The 25,214-nt window shown below is 38.9% G+C and overlaps 1 long non-coding RNA gene across 2 annotated transcripts; it reads left to right on the top strand.

Annotated features, from left to right (window-relative positions):
• Positions 1-606: 606 nt before the first annotated feature.
• On the top strand, positions 607-23,093 carry LOC133277391 (uncharacterized). Of its 2 annotated transcripts, none has more exons than XR_009746186.1 (3): positions 607-698; positions 14,338-14,447; positions 20,226-23,093. It is a non-coding gene; the product is annotated as an uncharacterized LOC133277391 (long non-coding RNA). The 2 variants fall into 2 exon arrangements; XR_009746185.1 differs by lacking the exon at positions 20,226-23,093 and adding an exon at positions 15,298-15,468.
• Positions 23,094-25,214: the final 2,121 nt, after the last annotated feature.

The raw sequence follows: 25,214 nt of genomic DNA, 5'->3' as shown, positions 1-25,214 counted from the left end.
CCGGAGGCTGGGACTGAATCTGGAACTTGGCAGCACCAGCACTGTGGTCGGGTATGAAGAGCTGCCGTGGGGTGCCCGGGGCTCACCATGCGCTGCCGGCCGCGTTCAGCCGTGGCCGCTCAGCAGAGCCGGGTGGGCTGACAGCCTTCATTAGAGCTACGCGCCGCTAACGGAGGCGGCAGCTGGCGCTCGGCGGGGCCCAGGGTATCGCCCAACAGCTGCAGACGCGGCCCCAGTGGTGCGGGAGCGCGCGGCGAGATGAAGTGACCGCCCTGGCGGGGGAAGCCGCCCCTCGGTTGCAGAACACGAGGTCTGGTCGCAAAGGCTGTGTTCAAAGTCATGTAAGCGTCTGGGGTTTGCATTTTGCAGGAAGAGGGGAGGTTTGTGAATGGCGTTTATTCAAACTGTGGTGACATTAAGAGCCACAGTATAGTTTCCAGAGACAATGGATGGAGATGTACTTAGTGTGCGAGCACATTGTAACAATTTAATCTCCCTTGTCTAAGAGGAGTGGCCGACTGACTTTGCAATTTATGTATATTAAAGTTGTGATTATGCTAAAAGTACAGTTTATAAAGATGTATATTAAAACAGGAATGTGAAGGGGCTTGTTTCAAGAGAAAATGGAGGAGAAAGTAGAGGAGACATGGAAAGCAACATGCTTGGATATGCAGCTGGAGAAGTGCTTCCTGCCAGAGGTATGGCCCTGAGGGACTGTGGACTGTGAGTGAGTTGCCCGCACCAGGGCACAGACAACAGGCAGGCCCACAAGACTGTGACTCACAGACAGCTTGTGCTGGAACAGAGGAGCAGTAAGAAACCAGTAGCTATGGGAAAAAAAAAAGATGAATAAGCAAGCACTGGCAAAAGTAAGCTACTAGACAGCATCCATAGCATTCTCCACTGTGTACTGCAAAAATAATGAAAGCTAAGGCTAGGAGAGAAGAGAGGAGAGATAGATGTTGGGATAAGTTGAGCCTGGGGAAGGGCCAGTGGGGAAGGTGTTCCCTAAGTGTTTGTGTAATTGAGGGGAAAATATTAATGCAATCAAAAATTCAAGGCTTATATTAATTGGCAGTAGATCAAATTAAGTGAACCTCTCTGAGTGAAGACTGTGTTGGCTGCAGTGCTGTAGCAGGCAAAGAGGACAAACTAACTTCCCTCTTCTTCCCTGCTTTCCTAGAGGTGTCTGATACAATCTTGTCAATTTTTCTGTCTCCCAAGTAAAACAATAAAATTCACAACAGTCTTCCAGGCAGGTAACCAGTAGTCATCACTATGATTTTTCCCCAATAAAAAAATGAGACCCTCTCAATAAATAAAAAAAAAATTGCTTTTAGAATAAAATATGCCTTTCTATCAGGAAATGTTTATTTTATGAAGTAATAGGTTATCTTTTTCATGTTCCTGGAGAAAAAAAAATGCAGTTTGTGTTGAAAACTTCCTTATATTTAGCAGAACTTGTTTTTCCTTGTACTCGGGTGAATCGATAGAAGAGTAGCCAAAGTGAACTCTCTTGTACTAAGGTGAATCGATATAAGAGTTACCAAGCGAATATAAAATACTCTCAAAGGCCTACTTTAGAAATAGCATGCACTGATCTGCTAATGATAGTTCTTGAGGAGAAGCCTTTCCTGTGAATATAGTCAGAAGAATCAACTTTATATATATATAAACTTTATATATCTCTTATGTGTCTTCTGAATATTGTGTCTAGTTCTGTGACAGAAACATACTTACTTTCTTCTCAGTACTGACAAGCCAGTATAGCTGCAGGTGGGCAAGCTGTGTTCTGTTTTGTCCATCATCATCAGAATTTCCAAATTAATTCTCACTCGAGTCTTTCCCACTAGAGTTTGTATTTTAAACAGAAACAAAAAACACTTGATCTTGAAATCTCCTCTCCTGATCTGGAAACTGTAAGTCTAAAAAATCATTCCTGGGCTAGGAAAATTACTGAATGCACTGTGCTTCCAGCTAAAGAGTCATAAGGGGCTGTATAGAGAAGCACAGAGGCTGTATCTCATGCAGTTGTGTGTACAGGGAGAGTATATGAAGCTACACACTTAAGATGATTTTTCATTGTCTTGGCTCAACTGAGGGAAATAGGTGTCACAAGGGGTTGAATGTTGTGAACCATAGGAATAAATGAACATTTTCCAAATGCTATTTAGGGTATATTCAAGTAATTAACTTGTATGTCTTTGATACTCAGCTGCCTTGTCCACATTCCTCTGCTGAATTTGATATGCCTTACGAAGTACAGCTTCAATGTTGCCACCAGAAAAGCACACATTAGCAATGCTTATGTTCTACTATATCTGCAGTTCTGTGAACTATCACTGGTGTAAGGTAGTCTCCTTCTTTACAGGAGAACATGTATTTTTTCTTTTGACTTTGTTACAATGAAATGGCATTGCATTAAATCAGACTGGAAGAATAGCTTTTGATGTCCTACAAAAAAGAAATCAAAGTATGTTTTTATGGCTAGCCAGTAACGTTAGTGTTATAGAAGCTACAGTAACTAGGCAGAATAAAACTGATATACTCACTGAAAATGGAATTTATGCCTCAGGTTCTAGTATTCCTAACAGAATTGAAGGGTGGTATTTTCAAAACACTTAGTCCTCAAATTTACTCAGGAACTACCTTAGTATATAAGTGGTCTGCTGATTTCTCGTCATAAAATGTACATAAAATGTACATTTGCTATTGACAACCTGGACTGTTGTTAAGTAGGAAGTGTTCCTTGACTCATTGACATTGTAATCTTAATAATAGATTCAGTGGTGTGGGCTGAGGTATCTTGTCTTTAGGGAGCCAAAAGTATGTATTATGGGTGTGCTAAGTGAATGAGCATCACAATGTCTGCACTCCTGAATAGACAAAATCTCTGTTTCATATCCATGTCACTTAACACAGTACTGAAGACTTGACTTTTTAAAAAAAAAAGTTACTTGAGCAAATGGAGTAATTTCTGCAACTTAAGTTAAAATAGTAACTCAAAGATTGATTTTAAGTGAAGGTTGTCAAAAACATAAAGAAGAAAGGAATGATTAAGGGGTTACTAGATTATAGCTGAGAAAGCCTGGAGGGGTGGTCTGTGTGTAAGCAAGGTAACTCACAGAGCAAAAGAATTTGTGTGGCTTCTTACTCTAACTTCTTTGTATGGTAAGTGAAGGTTAACACATCATGAAGTCAGTTGCTTACCAGATTCTGTTCAGACGCTTGCTGTATCCTTGGATAAGGAGATGTACTCAAGATGGAGCCTGTTTATGTAACAATGAGGATTATATCAGCAGAGTATTTGGCATTGTAATACTATACCTTTTAGCTCTCCAGCCAGACATTGCTTAGGGATTGACTTCCTGTGGGTGTTCTGCAAAGCACACTCTTTTTAGCAGGCTTTTGGGTGGAAGCTTTTGCTGTATTTTAAGAAGAGTAAAGCCTGGGTGATTAATTGTACCAGTTCAGCTATCTAGATTAACATGAGGTGGTGTAAGGGGGACTGTGGAGGAGGAGAAAAGATGATTAATTCTGTTTTGCAATAAATTCTTTATTAATACTGATGTAAAAGTTACAGGCTGCTTAAAAATAATACCTGGGTGGAAATGTGAAAGATATAATGAGAGAGAATTAATTAAAGCCTGAAGAAAAAAAAATCATTATGAAAAATGATAGATAAGAAGGCAACATGCTTAAAACTTCCTAAATGCTCACCTGAGCCAGACACATCATCTCAACAGAGCTGAAGGTTGGTGAATGATCACAAAGTCAGTATAATATTTTTCAGCTCAACAAATCAAGTGAGTGTTAAATAAAGTAAGCTTAAGCAATTTAATCTTAGATGACAATATGCAAATTCCATAGAGTATGTAGTAAGCACCTTTCTTTTTATATTCAGGATCTGGATAGTGTCTGTGTAGTCCCTGAGCAGGTATCTCATTGTGTCTGCAGTCACTTATCTGCATGACTGAAAAGCTACAGACAAATATGAAATAGAAGTATTTTGCATTTTTGAAAAAGCAATAGCAGATTTCAGTGCATATTAAAGAATAAATCAACTCAAATACACGTAATCCTTTCTTGCTCAGAAGAAAAGCAGGACAGTTATATTTACCTTGCAACATACTGTGTGCTTCTCTTATAATGAGAAATTCATCCAGTTCCAATTCTGAGGTATTATTCATGTAATCCCTAAAAAAATTATTTCCAACGAGAATGAAAACTTACACAGATCTACCAAGCTTATAAAAATGTTACTCAGGCTGTCAGTGTACTGTACCATTTTCTACCTCTTGGATTCTGGCCTCTCTGCTGAGTAGGTCAGAACAGCATCAATCTTTCAGTTTTTAATTTGAATCACAAACTATATGATATCCATTTAAATTCTGATAAAACAGTGGTTTATGTATGCAATTGAAAAATTTTGTATAATTAAAAACCCTCACTCCACAGAGCTGTACATTATCATAGAATCATAGAATAGAATCATAGAATCATAGAATAGTTAGGGTTGGAAAGGACCTGAAGATCATCTAGTTCCAACCCCCCTGCCATGGGCAGGGACACCTCACACTAAATCATATCACCCAAGGCCTCGTCCAACCTGGTCTTGACCACTGCCAAGGATGGAGCATTCACAACCTCACTGGCCAACCTATTCCAGTGCCTCACCACCTAACAGGAAAGAATTTCCTCCTTCTATCCAATCTAAACTTCCCCTGTTTAAGTTTGAACCCATTACCCCTTGTCCTATCACTACAGTCTCTAATGAAGAGTCCATCCCCAGAATCCCTATAGGCCCCCTTTAGATACTGGAAGGCTGCTATGAGGTCTCCACGGAGCCTTCTCTTCTCCAGGCTGAACAGCCCCAACTTCCTCAGCCTATCTTCATACAGGAGGTGCTTCAGTCCCCTGATCATCCCTGTGGTCCTCCTCTGGACTTGTTCCAACAGTTCCGTGTCCTTTTTATGTTGAGGACACCAGAACTGCACAAAATACTCCAGGTGAGGTCTCATGAGAGCAGAGTAAAGAGGCAGGATCACCTCCTTTGACATGCTGGTCACGCTCCTTTTGATGCAGCCCAGGATACTGTTGGCTTTCTGGGCTGCAAAAGCACACTGCTGGCTCATGTTCATTTTCTCATCAACCAATCTGAGTGTTCCTTTTGTGGCACAAGATACTCAGTGTTATCTCTGGAGTTTAGCTAATGAGCTTTCAGCAAACAAACCACAGTGCATAAAACAGGAGTAAAAACTTGGGGCTACTCAAAAGATGCACTTGAACATTCCATTTAATCAAAACTGATTAAAACTATCATTCATAGAATATTTAATTTTTTATACATTTTTGAAAGGAGGAAATGAAAATGTATTCTGTAATTTTTTTTTCTAAACCCATGTTTACATTTTTATTTCAATTTGATTTTCCACTTGGAAATACATATTTTTTAATTAAAAAGCTGTACAGAAGAATTTGTGCAGGAAGAAAGTAATACTAAACAACAGTAATTCAGGAAGTCATGGCTTTAGCTCAGACTAAACTAAAGTGAAATGTACTTGCCTGTTCCTTTTCCTGTAGTGCAAACTTGGTATAAAATCTAGTGTTGTGAAAAAATGGTTCTAGTGAAAAGTTTAGTAAAAAAGCTGGGGGTGTTTAAGAGAAAAAAAATGAGATAAAAGTTTCAAATAAGTTTTATTTTACCTGACAGTTTCTATCCAAAGGTTTGATACCTAGTCTTACCTACTCATTGGTGTTGCCTCCAGAGTCCATGAAAAGGGAGAACATCCATCAGATGACTCATCTCCATCCTGGAGTCTAGGAGTTAGCTATAGTGAAGGTTTAGTTATGTTTCCCTTTCTCCAGCTTCAAGGGAGCAGCATTACCTTTTGCTGAGACAACTATTCATTGACTTTTACTTACAATTTTGCTTTTTCGGATCCTAAAGCAGCTCACTGTGCCTGGTGCTAGGGAAGGCAAACAGTGGCAGCTTCTTGCCAGGGATGGGATGGAATGTGAAGCCAGGCAGTCATAATTAGATCAGTTTAGCCATCCATACTCATGAAGGTGTAGCCTTATCTACTTTCTTAGGATCAGCTGAGAGTCTCTCCATATGCTAGAGAGAGTGCCTTTGAAACTGAGATTATACACTTAGTTTTCATCTGACTAAAGTTAATTCGTTATTCCAGTTATCTCTGCTGTTCAGGTGATTATTTTGGATTGTTCAACTTACAAAAAAGTTTAACTTGGTGTGGCATTATGTGTTATTTTCAGTGTCCTTTGATACAATATTACATATTATTGCTAGTATTCTGGAATAATTTTGTGAGAACCCAGGACCATGTCAGTGCCATGAGGGCACATGGCCTGGGCAGAGTCCTCTGGACCTTCTACACCACACTGCCTCCAGCCCAGGACCCCGTTTCAGCCCAGCTTAAGGCTCTCAGTCCCTGCCCTACTGATGCTGCAAGGAGTGCTGGTTGCTAGATCCACCACAGCCATGCTCTGCCTGGTGGCTATGGTCTGAGGCTGGTGTCTTACCCTGGCCTTATGCTGTCGCTGTCCCTGCAGCTCTTCCCAGCCATCATGGGGCTTAGTCTGACCCTGACTGCCCTCTCTGGGTCTGATCTTGACCCGTTGCAGGAGGCAGTGATGTGGCCCAGCCACTGGCCTGCCAGCCTTGCTATCTGTCCTGGCTCCATATTCTTCAGGAAGCAGTCGGCTCACACTGCTCCCTGGAAAAAATTGCTGTATCCCTTTTAGCACGGTTTATCAGAAATTGATTTACTGTGATGTTTAGAAAATATAATAGGAGCTGCTTAGAAGTAAACTGGGAATTCTAAATATGTAAACTGTAAATGCAAATTTGTCTGAATAAACATCTTAATTCTAAAATAAAGTTAATAAATCAAGTTACAGAGCTAAGTAGCAATTATTATCAAGATGTAGGATTAGTGTACAGTTTGCACTTGCATGATCTGTAGCTATCTGTTGTAGTGACTAGATTTTGAACATTAACATGGAAAATGAAATTTTCCCATTTCATATAATTGTACAAGGAGAATTGGGTCTGGATTATGCTCAAAATTAGCACTAGTTTTCTAACTGCTATACACACAAGGACTCAACTACTGTGCTTCAGTATATATACTGAAATATAAAAGTATATATTAAAACATATATATATATATGTAAAATATATAAAAAATAATATCTATAATCAGTATTTCAGGTTGAAGCCCTAACAAGCATACAGGAGTATCAGCATTGTGGGAATTTCTCACCTGTGTCAGTAGTTTCGGAAATTCTTTAGTTAATCTTAAACATACATGCAGGTACTTCTGATTTATTTTTGTAAATAACTAATAAATGTATCAGTCTAACAATAACATTTTTTAACAATTGTGTGTATTTCAAAATTGGAGTTTATCACTACTCTTACTCCTATTTTTTCAATTGAACAGCCATTAAAAAAAAAACAGTATCTTGCTGACTTTTAAGAAACAAGTTTATAAAGCCAGACATTTGTATTCTTTCATGTTGACTCTTTTTTCCTTTAGCCCACAATAATTCTGGAACTCCAAGTGCATGTAAAACGTATTATTTGTCTTCTCGGGTCAATATTTAGAGACAGGAACTTTGAAACAGTGCCAGTGATTATGTTATCAAGCACTTGAATTTTTCACTGAGTTACTTGTTTTGGAAGAATATATGATGGCTGATGCACTGGTAAAGAAGATATCTACTGGTGCTGCAAGGAAAAAGTGGCAGGTTGTAGTGGTGGGGGACTCTACTTTGAGAGGGACAGAAGCAGTCATCTGTCAGCCTGACCCAGTCCCAAAGGAGGTGTGTTGTCTACCAGGGGCACACATCAGGGATGTTGCAGAGGAGCTGCCTGCTCTAGTAAGTTCTGCTGACTATTACCCATTTCTAGTGATCCATGTGGGTGCTAGGAATATAGATAGTAGTAGTCTGGAGAACATAAAGAAGGACTACAGAGCCCTGGGGGAGGTGGTTAGAGGCTCTGGAGCTCAGATAGTCTTTTTGTCAATTCTCCAGGATACATGGCAGGACTTTAAAAAAGCTAGGAGTATTGGCCAGGTTAATAAATGGTTAAAACGGGTGGTGTCATAGTCAGGGGTTTGGGTGTCTTGGACATGGGACCCAAGTTTGTAGGCCAGGTCTAGTGGGAGCTGGTGGAGCTGGTCTTGAGGAAGAGCAGTTTTGGTAGGAGGCTTGCCAGACTGGTCAAGGAGGCTTTAAACTAGATGTGTTGGGGGAGGGGGGCATCATTCTATCTCAACACATCCAGTCAGTTGCCAGAACCTATAATAAATGCTCAGAGCAATGCAGAGATATCCCATCTGCTCCAGCTAAGGAGCCGGATTCATTTGGAGCTTGGCTCAGATGCCTCTATACAAACGCCCATAGCATGGGGAACAAACAAGAGGAATTAGAGATGTGTGCACGTCTATGGGGGTATGATATAATAGGCATCACAGAAACATGGTGGGATGGCTCCTGTGACTGGAGTGTTGGAATGGAAGGTTACAGGCTCTTTAGAAAAGACAGGCCTGGCAGGTGGGGAGGGGGAGTTGCCCTTTATGTTAGGGATAGGCTGGAGGGTATGGAACTCTGGGGACAGGTGAGCAGTCAACAGAGAGTTTGTGGGTCAGGGTTAAAGGGAGAACAGCTATGGGAGACGTTACTGTGGGTATCTGTTACAGACCGCCTGATCAAGAGGACTCTGTGGATGAAGCACTATATAGACAGATAAAAACAGCCTCATGCTCACAGACCCTTTCTCTCATGGGGGGCTTCAGCCACCTTGACATCTGTTGGAGCGATGGTATGGCCCAGCACAAGCAATCCAGGAGCTTCCTCGATTGTGTGGAAGAGAACTTCCTTCTTCAAGTAATAGAGGAGCCGACAAGGAGAGGTGCCATGCTTGACTTCGTGCTCACCAACAGGGAAGGGCTCATTGGAAATGTGACGCTGCAGGGCAGCCTTGGATGCAGCGATCACGAGGTGGTCAAATTTGAGATCCTCAGGACAGTGAGAAGAGCGTGCAGCAAGCTCACTGCCCTGGCCTTCAAGAGAGCAGACTTTGGCCTCTTCAGGAACTTGCTTAGTAAGGTTCCATGGAATATAGCCCTAGAAAGCAGGGGGCCTCAAGACTCTTGGTTGATATTCAAGGATCACCTGCTACAAGCTCAGGAGTGTTGCATCCCAACTAGAAGGAAGTGCAGCAGGAGGGCCAGGAGACCTCCTTGGGTGGATAAGGAGGTGCTGAGAAAAATTCAAAGAAAAAAAAGAGGCTTATAAGAAGTGGAAGCAAGGAGGGGCGGCCTGGGAAGAATACAGGGATGTTGTCTGGGAAGCTAGGGACCAGGTTAGGAAAGCTAAGGCCCAGTTAGAATTAAACTTGGCTAGGGATGTTAAGGATAATAGGAAGGGACTCTATAGGTATGTAGTGAATAAAAAACAGACTAGGGACAACGTAGTCCCCATGCGGAAGCTCTTGAGAGAACTAGCTACACAGGATTTGGAGAAGCCTGAGGTTCTGAATGACTTCTTTGCCTCAGTCTTCACTGGCACAGGCTCTGACCGCACCACCCAAGTCAGCAATTGTGAGAATGAAGACCTTGGGCCCACTGTAGGCCAGGATCTAGTTCAAGACAATCTCAAAAACCTGAACGTACACAAGTCCATGGGACCTAATGAAATCCGTCCACAGGTCCTGAAGGAGCTGGCAAATGAAGTTGCTAAGCCACTGTCCATTATAAGTGAAAAATCACGGCAGTCACGTGAAATTCCCAACGACTGGAAAAAGGGAAATATAACCCCCATTTTCAAGAAGGGGAAAATGGATGACCCAGGGAACTACAGACCAGTCAGTCTCACCTCTGTGCCTGGCAAAATCTTCGAGCAGATTCTCCTGGAAGGCATGCTAAGGCACACGAAAAACAACAAGGTGCTTGGTGACAGCCAGCATGGCTTCACTAAGGGGAAATCCTGCCTGACCAATTTGGTGGCCTTCTATGATGGGGCTACGGAACTGATGGACAGGGGTAGAGCAGTTGATGTCATCAGCAGGTCGAAGGAGGTGATCCTGCCCCTTTACTCTGCTCTTGGGAGACCTCCCCTCGAGTATTGTGTGCCGTTCTGGTGTCCTCAACATAAAAAGGACTTGGAACTGTTGGAACAAGTCCAGAGAAGGGCCACAAGGATGATCAGGGGACTGCAGCACCTCCCATATGAAGACAGGCTGAGAAAGTTGGGGCTGTTCAGCCTGGAGAAGAGAAAGCTCCGTGGAGACCTCATAGCAGCATTCCAGGGGCTTATAGGGATGCTGGGGATGGACTCTTCATTAGAGACTGTAGTGATAGGACAAGGGGTAACGTGTTCCATCTTAGACAGGGGAAGTTTAGATTGGATAGAAGGAGGAAATTCTTTCCTGTTAGGGTGGTGAGGCACTGGAATGGGTTGCCCAGGGAGGTTGTGAATGCTCCATCCTTGGCAGCGTTCAAGGCCAGGTTGGACAAAGCCTTGGGTGGCATGGTTTAGTGTGAGGTGTCCTGCCTATGTCAGGGGGGTTGGAACTAGATGATCTTAAGGTCCTTTTCAACCCTAACTAGTCTGTGATTCTATATGAAAACATATACTCAGAAAATCTGTGATATTCAGTAGATATGTACTCATGGAGGGGAATTGTATTCCATTCTCTGGAAGTTTCTTACACAAATCTACAGTGCAAGAAAATCGAGCACCATTATTCAACTACTTCCATCAGCTGGGAATTTTTTATTATACCCAACCGTAATCATCAGTTCCAATGCCTTCTATTCAACAAGTAATTTTCTAAGTTAAAAATGCTAATAAGTCTGGTTAACAGCATAAAACAGAGCTAAATTATGAGCCTCAGAATTACAGATGTTTTCATTTGCACTTAATCTTGCAGCTACTAACCACACTGAATTTAACAGTAACAAACCTCACTGCACTTAACATGTCTTTCAGAAATGATTTTACAGACTGACATGGAGAAAGTATTTACCCCAGTACAGACAAGAGTAAACGAGCAGTGGTCTAAGAAACAGGGAGCCAGAAAATGTTCATATTTTTCATTGTATGGAAAATGTCATCCTATCAAATAAAATTTCTGGGTCATATGGGTCATAGCAAAGTACTTGTAATAAGTTTATCATAAAGGCAATTTTGTTTGTTTGAAAACTGGGTGTTGTTTAAGTAACATAATGGTTCACAGTGTGTCAGAATAAAACTTAACAGTCTATATAGTAGAAATATATTCTGCATGAACAATTCATGAAAGTTTGGATAATTTCATTTTTCATCTTGACTGGGGAAAAAACAAAATGAAATCTCAAGCAGTAGGAAAGCATTTCCTACACACTTGTACTGGGAAATGTCTGATGGTCCAGGAGAAAAACTGCTGCTGGAACCTACACCAGCAGCAAGGGCAGTGCTAGTACAGTATGAAATTGTGCAAATCCACATTGTTGTGTCAGCTGCAGTTGCTACTCAGAATGGGGGACTCTCCCTCTGGATCAGTAGTTGCTGCCAGAAAGGTGGGAGAAGACAATAGGAAAATTATTTGTGTATTGACTGTTGCTTCCTGTGACAGGTACATTCTTTCTGCACAAGGAGCTTGTGAATATCCAGTATTGCTTTTGTCTCTTTTGTCCAAAGGTAAATTTGAATTAGTCATCCTTGTTGAGAAGGAAATTAGCCCTGATCCATATTTTCAAATTGTGCTGATCCTACAGCAAAACATTCTACAAATATCTGCAGCATGTAGTAACGCTGGTAAAAGTTAGTGGATGCTTATACAAAATAGGGCATTAATTACATAACTGGAAGTGCATTGGAGAAATATATGCCTCCATGAAATCAAGCCACAAGTTAGAAACTTGAAGTCAGATGACTTCGTGAACAAGTCTAATACCAATGAAAGACAGCCAAGCATTCAATTTTGCTTTTATTTATCAAAAAGCAGGGATTGCAAGTATGTGGAGGATTTCTGAGTCTTCCAATTGTTATTTGAATTTGCTGGTCCTTTGAGGAAGAAATCATTGGAGTAAGGAATTCATAGACTCATAGAATTACTGCTTTGTTGTCTGATTAATGCCTGTTGATCTTTTCTTAAAATGTGCTAAAAATTCACAGGTGGTGCATTTAACCCAGGAATTCATTAGCACTAATTTATCAGTGCCACATGTCGAGTTTGACCTGAAATTGGCCAACTCAAAATCCATTAGGTTTATGAGAAGGTGCAAAAGCACTGTTTTCAACAGGGCTTTCCAATTATAATTGCATTAAATACTGGACAAAACCTTGTATTTCAGGAGAAAAAAAATGTATCCAATAAGAGCTTCTTTATAGTTTTTTAATTCATTTTGTGAACATTTGCGATGTGACTTTTTCACAGATGATTTGAAATCTTGGGAGATTTGTTTTCACTTTTCCCCATTTGTTCTCTCTTTTCTTATTCCAGTGAATCTTAAATAAATTTACTATTTACTCTCTTTATTATATTGTTTTTTTCCTTCTTAATATGTTTACAAAAGTACACAGTGGCTCATGCTGCTACTAGTCTTTGCTCTAAGTGCTGCCTTCACTATAATCAACATCAAATGTTTGCCTTAGATTATAATACATGTATTTTTTTTAAAGACAACAGAACAGGACTTTGATCTCAATGAGCAAGGTAAGTAAGGGCAAGAAGGAAGTTTTGTATTTCAGTAGTATCCTAATGAAAACAGTGTTATGGAAACAAGGAAAACTTCTCTTGCACTAATTTTCTACTTTATTACTGTATTGCATACTGTGTTTTACGTTGCCCTTTGTACTGCTTTTCTGATAAAGAAGAATGAACACTGTCACAGAAAATGCCTCCATCTTGGTTTTCCTTTTGTCAAATCATAAAGTGGTTTAAAGCACATTTTTTTCTTTATGTGTGTTTTGTTTTTTTTTTCCCTGGTATAGTTCAAGTTGTCTGTCTAGATGGACTTCTGTCACTTTTCTTAACATAACCAAATAGGTCTCCTGTTCAGAAGTCAATTTCTTAACTTCATCTTGCTAACCTGTCTATAAAGCCTTTCAGCCTGATAGAGTCTATTCTTGTCCAGTGGTTATATTCTTTCATTATTTAAAAGCTGCCACTTTGTCATCCAGGCATTTTACTTCTAATAACATGAGAATTGCTACAGCAGCAGCAGCATTTTTGCTGCTCCTTTCTGATTCTTTTCAACTTACCTATACACTCCTAAGAATGAAGTACCAAGGTCTGTCTGCAGTATTTTAGGTGCAATTTTCTGTTCATTCTCTAAAGAGGGACTTATTAAGCCTTTGTCATGATATCATCTTTCCCTTCATACAGTTTCAAATTTGCTTTATAAACACATATCTAATTTACTGTCCATTGTCACTTGTCCTTTAACCAGTGTTCTTTTCTAGATTACTATCTCATAGAATGTCTATTTCATATTATTTATTTACTAGATAAATAATTCACATGAGAAAGCCAGCTGCATCTCCATCCTGATATTTTCTGTCCATATTTTATCTGGTTTATAGTTATGAATCTTTGAGCTCTCTTAATTCTCTGAGAATCTATGAATTTAGTATCATCTTCAAATTTAATTACCGTGGTGGCTTGCCCCAGCCTTAAATCATTCAGTAGCATGTTTGAATAAGAGCAGGTGTAACAATGATCTTTGTAACACACCATTGCACACTTCTGTACATTGTATGCTGCTACAGTTTTGAACTTCATTATCCTTTCTTTTGTCCTTCACTACATTTTCATTTCCCATTTGCTTAAAGCCAACAGCATTGCCATTAATTTGGCATGATGCTAAATGAAAACAACACTTGTATGTTTGGGACTTGCATCACTTTTTTTTTTATCCAGTCATTTTATAAACACATATAAAATAATCTCTTTATTCATTGGGTAGTATAAGCCTCCTGCTAAGCAGGTCTCATGACTCTAATCTCCTCAATGTTCATTTATGGGTATATTGTCAGAGATGTGTTAGTTCCAGAGAGGAGCAAGCATTTGACACCTTATATTTAAATTATTATTCTACCCAGCTCATGGAAAGGTGGGATATTTGATTATACTCTATTCTACAGGAAGCTGTTAGGTGGAAAGATCTGGAAAGACCTATCTCCAGGTTCATCCTTCCCTATTCTATAATATGAATGAATATAAATAAATCAACAGAAGGCAGTGTGCATATCTGCAAGAGGAGAGACATTATGTTCTCTTCTGGAAATAAACTGTAGCTGTCTTTTGTGATTTGTTTCCAGATCTGCTGCCTGTAGAGGAGGCTGGAGAAGGACCGGTGTTGCTGTTTGTTCAAATTATGCCATAAAATTCTGAGCTTTGTCTTATGATCTTCCAACATTTCTTACATTATGTAAGTTTCCCTAAGCAATGGAGTTAAATACATGGTTCCTAAAGATTAGTATTCTCTCTCTTCCTTTTTTATGATCACTGTTAGATTTTTTCTTGGGTACTTTCTAATTCTCTATTGCTTAAACAATTTTAGATCTTTCTGTAAATTTTTTAGCTAAGTCCCTGAATACCTTACAATTCATGTTCAATGATATGCTCCTTATTACTTCCTAATTGTCCAAAGTTGCTTTGCGCATTTTGTATAACACTAACACTTTCTTCTTTTTAACAGCTGAGCCTTAGGAGAACAGGTTTGCATTATCTATTTTATCTGACTCCTTATTTATTAATGAGCTAAATCTGACTTGTTTTTCTTTGTCCATTTATTGGATCTGCAGACATCTTCCTTACTCTCTTGACCCTATTTTACTACCAGCTATTCTGTTGTTTTTACCTAAATGTTTCCAGTTGCAGAATATGTGCTTTGCACTTCTGACAAAGAAATCTTGTTAGCCCATCAAGGATTTACTTTTTTCTTTACATTCTGACCATGAATTTTCTTTTCTTGTCATAATTACCTTACATCTTATGTAACTTGGTTCCAGAAATACATATTTCAACAAATACTTTTTGGAGTTAAGATTCTGAAGTCGTGTCCTGATCAATCTACTACAACTATGGCCTTTGAATATTGGAAAGAGCTAAAACTTAACCATCTCAATTACTTCCTTTTGCTCTTACAAAATACAATATTTTTATATTCCTTCATTCAGGGAGAACATTTCTTACTTTGTTCAGTTGAAGTACCTTGTATTCTAAAAGGTGCTGAATGTCGCTATTTCTCACAATTTCTACTAATCCTTCTTGAGCAGGCTGGTTAGATCTTCTCCTTTCTGGATCATAAAATTGCTTTCTGTGATGATGCATACTTGATTAGTTTTGCTTTATCCAACAGCTGTCTTGGTACTTAATGTCCCCCATGACAAGTATGGTTTTGCACATCTTGGGAGATGGTCCAGGAGTCTTTTTCTGTTTAATCCAGTCTTGATGCAGTCTTCCAGATGTTCAGCTTAATTCACCTCCATACCTCTTTCCTGATACTGTTCATCAGAGTGCTTCACTAAGTTTTTATACATTAAATAACTTTTTTTTGTGCATCGATTAATCTACATTTGCATACGTTAGTGTTGCAGTTAATGTGAATTAGCATAAAACATTTATTTGCCAGTGGAAATGAGGCAGTCTGCTGAACTTGCTACATAGGAAAAGCATGCATACAGATCCTCGAATGTCCATATACACAGTAAAATGTGGTACTTTGATACAAATTATTTCTGGTAATTAGGTTGTCAACACAGAGCTTCAGCAAAATATTTTACCTTAATTTTATCTATCGCCCCTTCTTTCCACCATATTTTTTTTGTTCCAATGTAGAAATTTTGTCCAGTGATTTTAACATGAATTTTCAGTATTACTCTGTCATGTGTCAGATATGATTCTATTCCACAAAAATCAGTCAGTGATTATTTTTTTTTTAAATGCTTTTATTAAAATAACCCCTGTGACCTTATCTGGCATTAAAATGTAGTCGTGGAAAGACAAGAAAACATACTGAAATTAAGTCAGTTGCTGTTACAAAGATCAGGTACTTCAGAGAACCAAGACAGACAAAGAAAGGGAGAACAGAAGTATTACTATCCTATTTTACAGATAAAGAACTGAATAACAGAGAGATTAAGGTCAGACAGGGAGGCTGTGGCAGGTCTGGGAGCTAGTGCCATAATACTTCCTTAATCACAAGGCCATTCTTCATTCTGAAAGATTTTATTGTTTATTCTTCAGACACCTTCTGTGGAGCTGAAAGAGAAGAAGAGCTTGGATCAAGCTTCAGATCTAGAGTGAGGATAACTTTGCTGTTTGACTTAAAGACTAACTCCAGGATAGGATCTCTACTGAAGTCTCTCATTCTTAGAAGTGCAGTTATCTCCTGGTGATATGGAGACAGGTTCTATGTAGTTAAATTCAGGTTACAGTGATTTTTGCACATCTAATTAATTTTAGTGAGTATGAGACAAAATACTTTCGGTTTACATTTATTTCACATTAATTTGCATTATGGGAGAACTCAGTTTTCTCCATGTTGCCTAATTAAGATGATAACGTGCTGCTCTTCTGGTGTAAGTGGGAAGATGCTGATTCAGAAAGCTCCCATTTATCACTGCCTATGTTTTAGCAGTCTGTGGATTCCAAGGTCTGCTAATTTACAACACAGGACACCTTTTCAGATTTGTCCTGCTCTTCTGTCAGTAGGGAGACAATGTATGTTTTGCAGTTTCCTAATGGCTTTAAAAAGGAACAAGAAATGTCAATAGGCAAAAAGGCCAAAAACCAGGGAGAACTGATTCTCACTAACAGATCTTTTGGGGATTAGTCATATAAGTTCTTGGTTCTTTCTTTCCACAGGCATTTTTACAATAAATGGTATAAGATCTAAAAGCAAGATAAATGTTAAAGGGCCTTTATTCACTGCCTCATCCAACAAATGGGTGAAAATTGAAGAAAATAGCATCTAAAAAGTCTAAGCCCTTGATTTCAAATCTTCAATAGTTTGAAGAAGCAGGTCTTCTATTTATAGCTTTGATTATCTTGAATTCTATGTCTCCCATGGCTTATACAAAGAAGCACAAAACATGTATTTAAAAAGAAACATGTAAATCCATTTTGTTATCAAAATTAGCTGTGTTCTAAATTATATATACTTTTTATAGAAATGGGTGTTACTAGTTTATTCTATTACTTCAGTCATTTTTCCTGTGATTTTTTTCCCCATATAAAAAAAAAACCAAAACGCAGAAGTCCACAACATACTAAATTATTTCAGCTATAATAGCCTCATGTTTAATATACTGCTTACTTATCTTATGGTTTATTTTAGTTGGTTACATAGATGCTCTCCTTCCATAGCATAATATTTATAATGAAATTAGGAAAGTGGATGTGTCTGCTCGAACTTACATCATTTTTATTCAGTCCTGCCTAAAGATGCTCTTTTTTTCATTCAGTAATTACAACTGATAGAGTTAAGAATGGAAAGAATTTTGAGTGTTTCAGATTCATCATGTCTGCTGTAATGAGAAATCATTTTATGAAGTATACCATGACCTGTATAGTCAGGTGATGATTTTCCTGTCCTTGCTCTTTACATTTCTTAAGAACAAATCTTTTGTCCACCTATATTCATTGCCATGGGAAGCCTTTCCATGAGATAGTCCTGCAGTAGTCTGCTTATTGATTTTGAATGATACTGAAAATAAGAGACTCTACTCTTCAAGATGAACCTTTGGGCTATATTTTCCCCTTCATTAATGTCACAAACTGGCATATACATAAGAACACAGATTAACCTCTGAATTTGGCAGTACTCAGGAGGCCAACCCCCCTACCCTTTAGAAACACCCTCTAAGTCAGGCCATAAGGAGAAGACCCTAAGTCATTTTTGAAGAAAGACGTCCTCTGAGTTATCAAACCATAGAACTGATTAACAGGGGTAGAGCAGTTGATGTCATCTACCTGGACATGTGTAAAGCGTTCAATGCTGTCCCACATGACATCCTTGTCTCTAAATTGGAGAGACATCAATTTGATGGATGGACCACTCAGTGGATAAAGAACTGGCTGGGTGGCCGCACACAAAGAGTTGTGGTCAACGGCTCGGTGTCCAGCTGGAGACCAGTAACGAGTGGTGTCCCTCAGGGATCGGTGTCGGGACCGGTCTTGTTTAACATCTTTGTCAGTGACATGGACAGTGGGATTGAGTGCGCCCTCAGCAAATTTGCCGATGACACCAAACTGTGTGGTTCGGTTGGTACGCTGGAGGGAAGGAATGCCATCCAGAGTGACCTCGACACGCTTGTGAGGTGGGCTGATGCCAGCCTTATGAAGTTTAACCATGCCAAGTGCAAGGTTCTACACCTGGGTCGGAGCAATCCCAGGCACAGGTACAGGTTGGGCAGAGAAGAGATTCAGAGCAGCCCTGTGGAGAAGGACTTGGGGGTGCTGGTCAATGAGAACATGAACAAGAGCCAGCAGTGTGCCCTCGCAGCCCAGAAAGCCAACCGTATCCTGGGCTGCATCAAAAGGAGTGTGACCAGCAGGTCGAAGAAGGTGATCCTGCCCCTTTACTCTGCTCTTGTGAGACCTCCCCTCAAGTATTGTGTGCAGTTCTGGTGTCCTCAACATAAAAAGGACATGGAACTGTTGGAACAAGCACAGAGGAGGGCCACAAGGATGATCAGGGGACTGGAGCAGCCGTATGAAGACAGGCTGAGAATGTTGGGGCTGTTCAGTCTGGAGAAGGGAAGGCTGCATGGAGACCTCATAGCAGCCTTCCAGTATCTGAAGGGGGGCCTATAGGGATACTGGGGAGGGACTCTTTATTAGGGACTGTAGTGATAGGACAAGGGGTAATGGGTTCAGACTTAAACAGGGGAAGTTTAGCCTGGATATAAGGAGGAAATTCTTTCCTGTTAGGGTGATGAGGCACTGGAATAGGTTGGCCAGGGAGGTTGTGAATGCTCCATCCCTGGCAGTGGTCAAGACCAGGTTGGACAAAGCCTTGGGTGAGATGGTTTAGTGTGAGGTGTCCCTGCCTATGGCAGGGGGGGTTGGAACTAATGATCTTAAGGTCCTTTCTAACACTAACTATTCTATGATTCTATGATTCTATAATATTTTAAGTTGGAGGAGACATCTAGAGGTTGTCTGACCTCCTGCTCAAATCATGTCTCACTCAGAACTAGAGCCATTTTGGTAATTAAATCACCATCTAATGTTAATGACCCACTGGTGCAAGTGTTCAGTCTTCCTGTCTTTCCCTGTCTTCCTTCCCCATCAAGAAGTCATGTTTCTTACCACTGCATATGCATTTAGCTTCCTTCTATTTCAAAGGGGGGGCAGGAAGTAAGCTTTAATTGTCTTGTACTGCTCTAATATAAGTTAGACTGGATAGTTACTCTGAGATGCAGTCGTCTTTGGAGCTAGCAGCATTTGTAGTGTTGTCCCAGAATCTAGAACTTAACTCTATCTGCTCTGCGCAGTAGTAGATTCCCTGCCAAAACATTGTTAATAGGGTAGAGAAGAACTGGATGGGGAGGCAGAGTTAGGTAGCTCAGAGATTTATGTAGTAGTGGGTTTGGAAAGCTGTGTATAGTTGGTGAGGAGTGGATCAGCAGCCACAAGATTTAATACTGCTTTTGGAAGGTAGGGTTTGTAAGAGTAAATGGCAAAGGTAGACCTGCCTAGGCATCGTACACTGCAAGTGGGACTTACTTATTTGTCTCCTCTCTCATACTCCTTCTTCATAGTATCATATTTTATGCATCTACAATTAGCATTGTAAGCCTGTTTCTCTTGATCATTACATAACAGATGAAACCATGAAATAGATAGAAAACAGAAAGGCAGAAATTACTATTCTTCTTGGAAGGTGAGTTTCTTAGATTTTGACCTGCAGGATGAGACATACATAGCTGGCTTCTCAGAGATGGAAAGGACAGTAGAGGAAACTTGACAAATGAAAATGTGAACAGCTGATTTGCATAGCCAGCAGACCTGAACAGACACTTCTACTGAACTAACTGTTCCTTCAGAAAGGCTGCAGCTTACAGGACTGAAGACAGTAGCCAGGCTTCTTAAGTAGAATTTGTGGCTCTATATCTTTCCTTTTTTCTTTTTTTTTTTTTTTTTTTTTTGTGGAGCTTTGAACCATGAGAGACAGGCTCTGTATCTGCATGTTTTGCAGTGGGCACTAAGCACCTTGCAGTAGCAGGACATTTCAGACTTACTGCTGCTTTATTGCTATTACAAATACTGTCATGGCAACTAATAGCACTTGTGCAGACAAGCAACCTTTTGTAGAGACTCAAGCAACAGGACCACTGGGTGGCCACCAGGTGATTACCTTTGTCTCCTTTTATTATGAGTTAGGGAGAAGTACCTCTGTTATCAATGTCACTTACTGAACATTCCTGTGCTTCCAGTTTCGCTGGTCTTGCAGCCAGCTCGTCAGCTGTGCATGTCTGTCAACAATCCTTGAGATCAGGGACAACAATCTTGGAGACAGTGGACCTCAGTTCCTCATACCAGTCCCTGAGATAATGGAACCCAGGATCTTATCTCAGTTCTTCACACCCATCTTCCAGATAGTGGACCTCAGCTCCTCACACCAATCTTTGAGATAATGGACAGTGGAGTCTGATTTCAGCTCAGTCTCTCACAATTCTTCTAATTGTATATGATTGATAAGTACTTACTTTACCCTAAAATCTGGTACATAGACTTTAAATAGTATGTTGCACAGTTTGAGCTTGCAATGAATTGTATTTTGAGAGTATGTTCTTAGTACTGCATATAAGTATCTTTTAAAAACCTAAGTCTTAGTTTGCATACTCCACAGAAGATAGGAGACTGTGCACATGGTACCTCCCACTTTACATGCTTCATATTTGTACTCTGGAGTCTAAAGATTATGTGGTTGGTCATAGTTAAGTGGGGAGAGGGAAGGTTTGGATGTGACAAGAGCAGAGCTCAGAGTATCTGGCTTCAAAATTGTTGCAGCTCTGTATCTTAAAGGCAGGCCGTGGGTGTGTGCCAGTGGTGAGTAAGTAGGTATTTTGAGTGGGACAGTGCTTTCCTAACTCACGTGTACCCGTTAGCACGCTTGGTCAACATGGAATATAGTCTGTGAACAGCATCTTTTCTCATAAACCACAGAAATAAATAAAATGTTTCTTTTAGGCAGAGATGATTCAGATATGCAAAACTGCATTATTTTTGCTTCGCCTAAATTTAATTAGAGCCTCTGTATGAAGCTTTTAATCTCACTGACTTTTTACACCGAATTAAGTGTGACTACGTACAATAGTCGCAATCATGATTTTCTGTCCTGAAGAAGTGATCACACTATGCTTCATATAGCCTTTACCTGCTAGCATGCTGGATTTCTTATGATTATTTTTAATACATTCCTTTACTATAGTTGTGCAATAAAAATAAATTTCTAGGTATCTTGAAACTGACATTTTTCTTCCTGGCATAAGCCTTTTGAGAGGGAATGATGGAAGACTGAAAGTTGTCTTTGTTTTTTATCAGAAGATAAAAATGAAGTGACTGAGCATTTTACAGTTTATAAACTCTAGCCCTTGGATAAAGCAAGAATATTGCTGGCTAAAAGCAGATTTTCTGCTTTGGCAGTTCTGTTTCCACTGATACCAAATTTCCTCTCAGCTCCTGCAGTAGTGTATAAAAGCCTTTCATGGAGGTAAATTACTGTGTTTCTTCTGCAAAGGGACAGGATTTCTTAATGTGTTTTCAAGCCTTATAATCTCACCAGACACCATATGTTAAAATATAATCTCCTGATTTTAAAGTCACACTATTGAATTTGCAGAAAAAACAAGTCATGATTTGTGGTTTGATAAGTTTGGCAGCATTAGAGAGCTGGCTTTTGGTACATTCCAAGTGGTAAATTGTAGTAAAGACAATAATGTAGTGTCTAGTATCTGTACCTGTAATTTCCAAAGTTTAATACCTGTAGTCTTTATTAAGATGTACAATTACTTTTTTTTCATTAAGTGCTTTACAATGCCCAAATTATAAAATTAAACTCGAGTTATAAGCCTCTCAGATTTACCAACAGTAATGTTCCCTTTTCTCCCAGTGGCTTGTCATTAGATGTTCAGTTACTATCGTAAGTTCCTTTTTCAATCTGCTCTGTAGTTGTTTATGTCCCAGTGATGTTTTACTGTGATTTATATTAGTTTGTGAGATTTAAATTTTAACATTGTAAGAAAATACTGGATTGCATTTACACTGAATAAAGCATGGATCTGTAAGAAAGGATGATGGGACTCTGAGTCACCTTGTTGGCTTTCAGATTCTGGAATTAGCCAGCCACCTGGCTTTTTCTCAAAAAGAGACAGAAACAGTCACATAGTTCTTGTACAAACATATTTTCACAAGAAAACCGTGCTGTAGGAATCATTTTGCAAGACCCAAACATCTGGCTAATCCAGGATGATCCCAGAATGATGTTTGCTCTGTCATTACAATACAGGAGATATTCTATGGAATAAACATACAGGATAAGTCATATGTCTTCTGTGTTTTTAAGCGATTTGAGGAAGTGAAACAGTGTGCAGCAGGACATTGTTTCCCTCCTATATGGATTAGTAGCAACGCTGTATTCAGTCTCCAGTGTTAACACCTTCTAAAATCGGGCTGTTTATCAGTCCATTGCTTCCATAGACTAAGCCAGAGAATTTGAAACAACTTTGTTTGAATTACATATTTTAGCTTGGAATGGCATATCTTAGTTTCAAAGTCTCAGCTAACCAATAATTTAATGTGTGTCTTACTTTTGCCCATTTGCATTATTTAGCCTTCTTGTGTGGCATCTGGCCCTTACATTGGGCCAGATGTAATTGTCATTACATTACAAATTCTTGACATTTTATACAGTAAATTACTTTCTTGCTTATAAAAATTATTCTTCTTTTCTCCTCACTTAGACTGTTGCTAGAACCAAAACAAACCTACTGACTTAATCAAAGTCAGTAGATTTAATCCTGTGAAAGTGAGCTCAGAGGCACACCTACTACTCATTGTCAGTTTAGCCACCTACTACTCATTGTAAATTCAGCCCTTTTTCACATTGTAAATCTTCTAAGGAATAAATATTTCTAGTTCAGTCTTTAATACAATTAATAGTTGCTATTTGAGAGTTCTCACAGTGTCAGGCAGCAATTTGGAATTCATCTGTTATTAGTATATCATTAATTTTGAATATTTCCCGCTGGTTATTAATTGTTTGCAGTGAGAGTGAAAGATCCAATTGGGCTTTGTTTTTCTAGATTACTTCTACTTTTGAAACAGGGGAATGACAAAGCAAATAATTTTGCTCATATAGAAATACCTTTACAAGTGTTTGAATTTGCATGTTCCATATGAAGAGCAAGTCTGTCTCCTAATCGTACAGAACAGAATCATAGAAAATAGAATATATTACATATATATATGCATGTTAGAAACACTATATACATATTCATAGATGCAGACAGTTCACAAAATAACAGTCATCCTTTTTTTGCATTGAACTATCCTGTTCAGTAATAATTCTCTTTCTTATTTGGTCACTAGTAGTATTTGATATATTCATAGTTCATTACTAAGGGAATTGTTATTCATTCCTTTTGTTTGTGAAGGCAATACATCTGAGCTAGTTGAAGCAGTGATTAGCGCTGAAAGCTTCCTATCTTACATTTGCTAATGCAGGCTAGGTATTTGATACTGCTTTTCCAAAATACGGTAGCACTTCATTTGTGGCATCATGAAATTCTAGCAATGTGAATGCTTGACTTTGTAACCCTGTTAATGTTCTTTTAATGTAAGTTGTCATTGTGTAGCTTCTTAGCTGTTTTTCTCTTAAGCGAGCTAAAAAATCACTGTACTGATAAGTAGCATCCTGTTAACACTCAGTTGTTTCATGTTCTTGGCTGGAAACTTTTTATCCATCCTACAGATGTTGGTGCTATTTTTTCTTAATTCTCATTGGCTATTTCTTACAAATAGCAGTTTCTATAAATTACAAGCTCTTTAAAACAAAGCCTGTGCTTTACAGTATATACAAAGCGTAGTACTTTCAGTCTAGAGAAGTACAGAAAGATTTTTTGAACTTCAAATGTTCCTTAGCTATAGGAAGCATTAAGAAGCATTTATCAATAAAATATTACTTTTCTTGTGGGAGTTTTTCTTTTTATGTTATAGTTAGTCCTTGTTTCAGCTGGGATAGTTGCAAAAGTCTAAAGACTGCCATGATATATATTTCAGATTACTGTGGACATCCATGTACATCCACTTTCCTGCCCTTATGTGTGTAACGGTTAGGATGTAAAGATACGAAGTAAATGGAAATGTTCCTTCAAGTAGGATAAGAAAAGAGAATTTTGGTCATATAAATCTCATTTCCATGTTCCAGATGCAAAGTCCTCTTGCAGCAAAGTCTGTTGAGTCTCAAAGCAATTCTACTGTTATGCCAGGACAATTAAAGAACTGAATTATTTCTTTATACTTCAACAGAAGTGAAATTTCATCAAATTGTTAAGAAAAAACATCATTTTAAAAGGTGAATCAAAATACAACATATTTAATTTTTAAAATGGAATATCTGGGTTTGGTTTTCTTCCATGTTCAAATTGTGTGAAGACCCCTGTGGTTTAAATAACCCAGTTGTTGTACATTAATAAAAATCCCATTAAATTAAATGGCCACTAGGCATATAGAATGTCCTGTTGCAATTTCAAGAGACAGTTTGTTACAAGACACCCTGCTACGTACCTTTTATTTTATCAAAATAAAGGAGAAAAATAAAAGGTTGCAAAATGTGTTTATTTCTGTGATGTGTTGTTTGTTGGTTTTGGGTGTTGCTTTTTTTTGTATATATATAAAGAATGAAAGAGTTGGCTTATTCTATGTCTGGTACATTTATAGCACAACCAACAATAAATATATATAATCATCAGAATCGATCAGTAATTTTCATCCTCTGAACTATTACTTGTTTCCTTTGGAAGATGGCAATTCAAGAAGTAATTCAGTATATATTGTATTAAACTGCTTGAGAGCACTTATTGTGCTTGTTTGCCAGCAAACATTTCTGAAATAGGGCACTGTTTTTCTTGCAAATATTTTTCTTTTCTTTTCTTTTTTCTTTTGTTTTCCTTTTCTTTTCTTT

The sequence above is a fragment of the Pezoporus flaviventris genome, unplaced genomic scaffold (genome assembly GCF_033815535.1).
Source record: "Pezoporus flaviventris isolate CSIRO_AGI_PZ_B2104156 unplaced genomic scaffold, CSIRO_AGI_Pfla_v1 ptg000055l, whole genome shotgun sequence".
NCBI lineage: Eukaryota > Metazoa > Chordata > Aves > Psittaciformes > Psittacidae > Pezoporus > Pezoporus flaviventris.
Note: the sequence above shows the minus strand (reverse complement) of the source record. Positions and strands in the feature narration are given on the sequence as shown.